This window comes from Vigna radiata, unplaced genomic scaffold, assembly GCF_000741045.1.
Source record: "Vigna radiata var. radiata cultivar VC1973A unplaced genomic scaffold, Vradiata_ver6 scaffold_134, whole genome shotgun sequence".
In the NCBI taxonomy this organism is placed as follows: Eukaryota; Viridiplantae; Streptophyta; class Magnoliopsida; order Fabales; family Fabaceae; genus Vigna; species Vigna radiata.
Window position 1 is genome coordinate 727,699 of NW_014543261.1, and position 8,303 is coordinate 736,001.

Below are 8,303 nucleotides of genomic sequence, written 5' to 3' on the forward strand. Positions count from 1 at the left end.
AATGAAACAGTGCAATCCAAGGCGAAACAAAGAAGGAAAATTACTTGACAATTTGAATTGCAAGAAAAGGGAACTTAGCTCATTACTTGTACTTCAAACTTGGCTCTGAATAACACTTGTTATATTGTCATGGTGTTGTGTGTTATTGCCATGAGGTATGGTTAGTACCATGTTGTTTTATTGACTTGCATATATGTTTGATTGGCCTATTTTTATGTTATGTTAATACTTGCCGAGATTATGCATGTTGTCATGTTGTTTTTATGATAATAAAATAAATCTTTTAAATTAAATAGTTATGATTGTAAAAAAGTAAAGTTTGTTTAAAATACGATAATAGGTAATATTTCTTGTCTCAACAAAGACACAAGTAAAATAGTTATATTTAGTAGCTTATTACCTTTATTGTTGATGTGATGATATGCTAAGAAAGGTGTGGGATACAGGAGCACACAAGTCTATACTCTAGAGTTGAGTATGAAATAAGAATGGCAAAAAAAGTGTAATAAAGGATACCTATAAGGTAAAATCTGTAATATGTAATAGGTATGATGATAATTTTAATTACCCGTTTATTGATAGGATGACTATAGGTACATAGTATGAACTTGTGAACACTCATTATACCTTTGGTGAAAAAGAAAAGAAGCAATTGTTAGGTGTATTAAAGAAAAAGGTATATTGGTTGTTATATATATAGAGTGTTGAGAAAGTCTGGTTTTATTCTGTTGTGTTGCGTGTTGGAGTCATTCATTCAAGCAATGCAATATTCCTTTCATCGCTATCAAGAAACTCTAATCCTTTTCTTTGCAATGGAAGAAGTTCTACATATCATCTCTTTCTCTTTCTATTTCTACACTAACTCAACAATTCTCCTATCTCACGAGGTATATCTCTCTCTGTGTTAATGTAAACTTATCTATCTTTCTGTGTTAATGTATATATCTCGCGAAGAAGTTGTACATCATGTATTTCTGTTAATGTTTCTCTTTCTATTTGTACAGTAACTCACCAATTCTCCTATCTCTCTCTCTGCATATTACTTAAAGGAGGTAATGTAAACCTATATATATCTTTCCTCATTTTCACTTCAAAAATTATAAATTTAATAAATTCTATGTTTTATGAGATCAATATTACTAAAATAACCTATTATCTATAGTATATTTCCCTCCTTTTATAATTTACTCTTTCTCAAGCACATACACACTTACAAAAGGTTTCTATGAGTGAGTTTTCTCTTTTGTTGTTAATTTGCATCAGCTATTTTTTAGTGAAATTTATTATTAATATTGTTCTATATTGAGTCAACCGTGTCAATTTTTAAACTTTCTTTTCCGAATTTTATGAAAAATTATTATATCAGAAACAAGATCTTTATTTGACATTCCATTATCCATTATCAAATCACCTCAAGATGACTAAAATTGTATAAGTAAGTTTGCCATCTTTTGTTTTCTATAAATATCTCAAAACATTTTTTTTTCTTTTCCCATGTTCCATTCCTAGATTAGTTTGAGTATATATCTGAGCATATATATATATATTACATTCAACAACATCCCCATAAGAAAAATGCTTCAATTTGCTTTTGTTCCAAGTAATTTTTAGGACAATGAGCGAGAATAAATTTGTCTTATTTTTAAACAACGATTTTATCACTTCTCCATCTTAAATTATGGTTGTTCTTTTTCATTGTCATTTGTCACAATAATTACGTGACTACTCACTATGGCTAAAGATACAAGTAAAAATAAAACGGAACTTCTTTAATTTCCATTTTTCGTGGAATCAAATTCCCATCGATTTCATCATTTTCAATGAACTTGCATTTTTAGTTTCAACAATTCTCCTATACTATGATTAAGACAACAAAACGTATACCCCTTAGATTATTTTCTTTTTGGGTAATCAATGAAAGATCTATTGATTATTCTTACATCTACTTTCTGTTTTTGCAGATTTTAAATCCTAATTTCTGTTTGACACCCCAAACGTTCGAGTGTCTTATATTGGTTGTCCTGTCAATTCACAATTAAAGAGGTATGTTAAAGAATCACTTTACTAGAAATCTTGTTTAACAAATACATGGTTATTTTCCAAAGCATGCATCTATGACTATTTTTCAAAGCTTGCATCCATAAAAGCATGGTTAAAGAAGAATGACTTAACATATACTTATCAATTGTGTAGGAGCGCTCTCCCATAAACTCTTTTACACTTTCAATATTGGGAAGAGTCGTCTTAATATTATTTGAGATGGCCATCATCATGAACATTAAGTTTTTTTATCTATCCAAAGACTTTCTTTTTCATAGTCGCTAGAGTCAAGTAATAACATGATTTGTTCATTCCAATAAGATAAATTATGCTCATTAAACATTGACAAAATGATACATGAAAATTCATTAGATTAGAACCAATACTTAATAATGAAATTTCACGTAAATATTGAGTAATAAAATACATAATTTACTCATAAAAATCAAACCACAATTAACATATATTGCCATTCTCCTTTAAGTGATACCTAACATACCACACACAAACATTATGATGCTAATTATAATATTAATGACACTAAAAATATGTATTAGTTAGAATCATATACTATTTCGGTTTAGGAGTCGAGATTAAGTCTTCTAATGCAAATAAACTCTAAACTCTTAGCTTAGGTCACAATTTGAGTCTAATCAGCTTCTATTTGCACACTCCGATGTTAAAGTTAGTGTTTGTCTGAATACTTAAGCAATAAATGTGTAGTAAAAATAACCAACTACCATAATATCAAACATGTATTTATAAACTTTTGGAATGGACTTTGGATTATTGTTGGCCCAATTGCGGCCAATACACTAATTGACCTAACTTAGTGATTAACATAATTATTCTTATTTGTTGATCTTGTTCACGGTTCAACCGATCGGTTTGCTGATCATTTTGTTGTTGGATTGAAGGCTCTGTTAACCGCTCGATCAATGACTGGTCGGACGATCATACAGTTGCAGGCCCCTCAAGCCAGAGCATCTCTATCATTTAAGAGGGGTATAGGGGTTTGTTGTGGTCGGATAAACAATTAAGGATTCTGTAATGGAGTGAGTTCTGTCATGTTGCCTATTTAAGGATAGTTACTTACGTGGACAGTTACCGTGTGGCGGTAACAAAAATATAACTAATGTGGGGACACATGTAACTTTGGAATTCGTGCATCCATTTGAAACGAAAGGTTGTGTGTTGTTAATCGTCAGATCAAGTTGATTTTTGATGGCTGAGATTCGCCTGTCAAAACTATTTTAAATCGATTTGACAAAATCTTTATTCGCCTGTGAAAACTATTTTTTCATTAGGATTAACATACTAATCACATGATTTATTTTCAATGAGATACATCAAATTCACTATTCTATTTTCTTTTAAAAAACTATTAAATTACCACTTCATGCACAAGTCGAAGTGAGAAAATCATTTTAATTTAACAATACTAAAAACAGGTCATCCCAAAATCGTAAAATCATAACACATATAACTTAGATACGGACAAAATTCACATAGATAATGTAATAAAATTGTAGTTTAAAAGAAATACTAAGATTTGCTTTTTTTAAATAATAATTAGCTTAAAAAGATTTCCGTGTTAAAAGTTTTGAATAACCATTCAGTTTTCTCTTTTGTTGTTAATTTGCATAAGGTATTTTTTTAGTGAAATTTATTATTAATATTGAGTCAATCGTGTCAAATTTTAAACTTTCTATTCCAAAGTTTTTGAAAAGTATTATATTAGAAACAAGGTCTTTATTCGACATTCCATTGTCCATTATCAAATCATCTCAAGATGACTAAATTTTTGTATAGGTAAGCTTGCCATCTTTTGTTTCCTATAAATATCTCAAATTACATTTTTAGTTTCAACAATTCTCGTACTATGATTAAGACAACAAAACTTATATCCCTTTGATTATTTTCTTTTTGGCTAACCAATGAAACATCTATTAATTATTCTTAGCTCAAGTTTCTGTTTTTGCAGATTTTAAACCCTAATTTCTGTTTGACAACCCGAACGCCCAAGTGTCTTATATCGGTTGTTCTATCAATCTACCATTAAAGAGGTATCTTAGGAATCACTTTACTAGAAATCTTGTTTAACAAATACATGGAAATTTTCAAAGCATGCATCCATATTATGGTTAAAGAAGAATTACTTAACATACTTCAAAAATATAAATCATTCAAATTCATTCGATGTAAACTATCATAAAAAATTCTAGTACCGATGAGATGACTGTGCTTAAACAAGTTGAAACATCCATTAACCAAATTAAAAGAGTATATAGTAGCATCAAGTTTAGACTATGAAACTAGATTCCTATATAAATTAGGTATATAAAGGGCCTCCTAGTGTTAGTGACTAAATAATACATTATGACTGCTTCCACTAGAACATTCAATGTATTTTCCATGACGACAAATTTTGCAATTGGTCTTCTGGTTTGGATGGTAAAGAATCCTTGCACTGTACTATAAACATAATTCATACATCCATAACAAAATCCACCATATTATGGGAGAATTGTAGGTAAATTTGATTGAAAACATACAAAAACATTGACCCTTCCTTCTTTTCAAACAAAAATCTTAGGTTTTGTGCAATTCTTCCAAAAATGTCCTGATTTCCCACATAACTAACCATTATTGTTCTTTTAATTCTTTCTTTTTTGAATTTTCAATTATGCTTGATTAACCTTTAACATCCTTTTCCCTTCATCTTTTTTTTTTCACCAATTTCTTCTCAGGTCACTTATTTCCTCAATGGATTACACAATTGAATTGGTTATTTGCGTGATTTTTAAGCCTTATTTCTTCTTAAACAACATGTGCAATTGTTGCACATTTCCTTTATCATGCATGCCAATATAGGTCATTTGAACTTGCTATACCTATATGAACCTCAAAATAGGATATAAAAATGGAATAAAAATGTATCATATGATCGTTCAATCAACATTAGACCAGACTGTTCAATCAACATTAGACTAAACGGTTTAGTTCGTTAAGCATGTCACAAGAAAACTACAATGACTATCATCGAGACCGTACAATTGTAATCTACAGATCGAATGGTTACCCTTCAAAATGATTAAATCTAATACTGATTAACTTATGACAAAACATATTTTTTTTACCAATTAGGCAATGATTGGGTCGTCAGTAATCCGATGACCATTCTAAAATCTATAAATACATGTTTGAGGTAAATGTTGGGATTCCAAGTGTGAGTCTAACTCCCACATTAGATAGAAATGAGAAAGTAGAGCACTATATAAAGATGAAAGATCCATTGTCTTAAGGACTTGGGTAGAGAGTGGTGTCAATCACTTATGTAGTCTGGCTCAAATGTTATTGATGTTTGTATCTTCCCAGTGAACCTCCCCCTTGATAGACACAACAGTTAGAGGTAGACGATGACATTTAATAGGTATTAACTCTTAAAATTGTCGAGTCTTTACTGACTTTGGCATCGAAGAGTCTTCTATAGGTAACCTCCAAGCTTAATCTAACGGATAACTAAAACGAATGGTGAAGTGTAGACAAGTACTTAGATCTTAAAGACATTCACAATACAATGAAAAGTTAACCTCAACCCCACAATCAAACATTTTGGCACCCACCGTGAGGTCCGGGGATTCAAAGGACAACTTAATGGTAACCATAAGGAACATGAGTACATTAGCACTAGGAGATTTAGGAGTTCAAGAAGATCCAATGTAGATGATAAGGGGGAGGCAACGCCAGATGCAAGAAATGCAAAAGAGGCACAAAGAAGAATTGACGACTTTGAGAGCCAAGAACGTGGTTGCTCACCGGGAGCAGACCACCCAACATTCTGTGTTGGGCAATCCTGGTCAGCCAAACCTGAACAAGCAAGCAGAAGGACTGACTAAGACGGTTCGCAAAGGGAGTACAAGGGCCAGTAAGGGGGCTTTCTCGATGCAGATAGTCCATACAGTCGGTCTGCTACCATTCACGCCAGCCATCATGGAGAAACCCATGTCGAGCTAGTAGACACCTTCAACCTTCGACAAGTATGATAGGTCATTTGACCCCGACGAGCACCTGAGGATGTTCATCAACCTGATGGCACTCTACATAATGAGTGACCCCATGATGTGTAGAGCCTTCTCCTTGTCTCTAAAGGAGAAATCATTGACTTGATTTAACTCTCTACCACCCAATTCCATAGATAGCTTCTCTATTCGGTAGGTAGTTCGCGACAAGTCAAACACAGATATGATTATCCTAGCATTGATTAACACTAAAAGGGAGAAGGATGAGCCTTTATAACCCTTCATGGACAGATATAGTAAAACCACTCAACAAATCAAGGACTTGAGCCAAGAGTTTTCCTTTTAGTACATCGTTACAGCCTTGAGAGTCAAACCCTTCATTGATAGTCTTTGAATGAAGGCAACAAAGACAATGGAGGAGCTTAAGAAGAGGGTTGTCGAGTTCAAGATGGTAAAAGACATGCGAGAATACCACAAGAAGCAGCAATAGCAGACTGCGAGTGTGAGCGACAAGAAGAAGAAAGGCAAGAAGCCTGAAACAGGGGGCAACAAAGGGAATTGTTCTTGACCAAAGGATCTTCCTCGAGGGTCATAGTTCAACTAGTACACCCCATTGAATGCACCAAGGGCGAAGATCTTGGAGGAGGCGTTGAGTGCAAACCTTCTCCCACCCATCAAAAGGAAGCCAGATCCCAAGAAATGATGACGATAAGAAACACTATTGGTACCATCAAACTTGGGACATATAGCGGATGAGTGAACTATCCTCTAGGATAAGATAAAGAAGTTGATCTAAGCGGGTCACCTCCAAAGGTACATCAAATTCGGTCAGCTTGAGAGGAACTCACCTCATAGAAGGAGTCTCGAGCGGCTAAGCGTCGAAGGAAAACAAGGCACAAAAGCATGAGCAAAAGTAGAAGTCAGGACTGGGTGCTTTTGGGCCACATTAACATAATCTCTAAGGTATTCCCAAAAGGCGGGTCCTCATCGTTGGCCTAAGAGAGGCATCTCAAAAGAAGTCTGATGACCGTCTACTTAGTGTATTATATATATCATGTATCTCAAAAGTGTTTTAATTAAAATATAAAAATATTATGCTGGCTCAAACCTTTTTATTATGGTATTTTGTTTCCTATACATATCTCAACTTTCTTTTTTCCAATATTACATTCCTAGACTACTTTAATATCATTCTAACATTATAACTACAAATCTTATGTCTGATTGAAAGTATTAGTATATATAATACTTTGAACAATATATGCATAAAAAAATGCTTCCATTTGTTTTTGTTCCAAATAGTTCTTAGAACAATGAATGAGAGTAAATTTCTCTCCTTTCTAAACAACGATTTTATCACTTATTCATCTTAAACCTCAATGTAATGTTACTTCTTGTTGTTTTTCTACCATAGGGTCATTCTTGTTATTCCTTGTCATTTATCATAACAATAATGTGAACACTTACTATTGCTAAAGGTACAAGTAAAAGGAAACTAACTTCTTTAATTTCCACATGTCCTGGAATCAAATTCCCATCGATTTCATCATTTTCAATGAACCTTGCATTTTTAGTTTCAATAACTTTCTTACTATGATTAAAACAACAAAACTTATACCCCTTTGATTATTTTCTTTTTGGTAATCAATGAAAGATTTATTGATTATTCTTACATCTAGGTTTTGTTCTTGCAGATTTTAAATCCTAATTTCTATTTGACACCCCAAACATTCGGGTGTCATATATTGGTTGTCCTATCAATTCACAATTAAAGAGGTATGTTAAGAATAACTTTACTAGAAATCTTTTTTACCAAATGCATGGTTAATTTTCGAAGCATGCATCTATGACTATTTTTCAAAGCTTGCATCCATAAAAGCATGGTTAAAGAAAAATTACTTAACATACTTCAAAATATAAACCATTCAAATTCATCTTATGTAAAGTATCATAAAACATTCCACTACCAATGAGATGATTGTGCTTAAAGAAGTTAAAACATACATTAACCAAATTAAAAGAGTATATAGTAACATCAATTTTAGATTATGAAACCAAATTCCTATATATAAACTAAATAGTCTATACTTAAATGATAATGAGCTCAAAATAAGTTGCACAAGGAAGTTCTCATTCATACCTATTTCAAATGCCTTAAGTCTTACTATAATGTTTAACATTTCAATAATATGCTCATGCAAAGAATGTGACCCATTCATGGTGCCTTATGTACTTGTTAAT

At 32.4% G+C, this 8,303-nt stretch overlaps 1 long non-coding RNA gene across 1 annotated transcript; it reads left to right on the forward strand.

Moving 5' to 3' along the window:
* Positions 1-795: 795 nt before the first annotated feature.
* LOC106753632 lies at positions 796-3,298 on the forward strand. The gene is made up of 4 exons (XR_001375229.2): positions 796-887; positions 1,005-1,052; positions 1,962-2,043; positions 2,958-3,298. It is a non-coding gene; the product is annotated as an uncharacterized LOC106753632 (long non-coding RNA).
* The last annotated feature ends 5,005 nt before the right edge of the window (positions 3,299-8,303 follow it).